Source organism: Crocuta crocuta, unplaced genomic scaffold, assembly GCF_008692635.1.
Source record: "Crocuta crocuta isolate KB4526 unplaced genomic scaffold, BGI_CrCroc_1.0 scaffold885, whole genome shotgun sequence".
NCBI classification, from domain to species: domain Eukaryota; kingdom Metazoa; phylum Chordata; class Mammalia; order Carnivora; family Hyaenidae; genus Crocuta; species Crocuta crocuta.
In genome coordinates, this window is record NW_027529594.1 from 376,983 (window position 1) to 377,880 (window position 898).

Below are 898 nucleotides of genomic sequence, written 5' to 3' on the forward strand. Positions count from 1 at the left end.
CCCTTCATGCTGACTGTGATAGATACTGTGATAGTCAGATCTCTAGGATCACCTAGCTACTTCAGCTTATGAAACATGTAAGCATGTGCCTAGTCTATGAACCAATAGGAAAAGAGGGGGGACAACTAATGTGACAAAGAACTTCTCTCAGGGTCAACTGGGGAAACAATTGCTTGAAAATGACTATGAGACAAATATCCCATGATCAAAAATTGGCATATCTAGCAAATGAATTTTATTGGTTTTCTACCACTAGGTTCAAGTGCAAACTGGTATTAGCTAGGAGTAACACTCTACTCTAGGCTTTCCTTACAATGTGCAACAAAAGCAATCTCAGAGAATATTATCCAACTGTATATATCACTTTTGATGACAATACACAATTCATTGCTACCATTGTATATAAACAGACAATAAAACATATTACACAAACATACCACATTCCCTTTCATCATCAGAGTTGTGGTCTCCATGAAAACTGAAATGAGCAACTATAAAAGTTATAAAAATACATGATAAAAAAGCTGTAGGTTTGGTTTCATTGTTTTTAATCTTTTTTTAATGTCTTATTTATTTCTGAGAGAGAGAAACAGCATGAGCAGAGGAGGGTCAGAAAGAGAGGGAGACACAGAATCTGAAGCAGGCTCCAGGCTCTGAGCTAGCTGTTAGCACAGAGCCCGACGCGGGGCTTGAACCCATGAACTGTGAGATCATGACCTGAGCCAGAATCAGACGATTAACCAACTGAGCCACCTAGGTGCCCTGTGGTTTCATTGTTTAAATGATTGTCATTAGGTTGAATATGAAGCAAAGTAAGATACAGGCTCCACTGATGAGGTTTCTACAATTAGGTGGTGGAAATGAGGGGCTTAAGAATGATACAATTGTACAGCCTTAT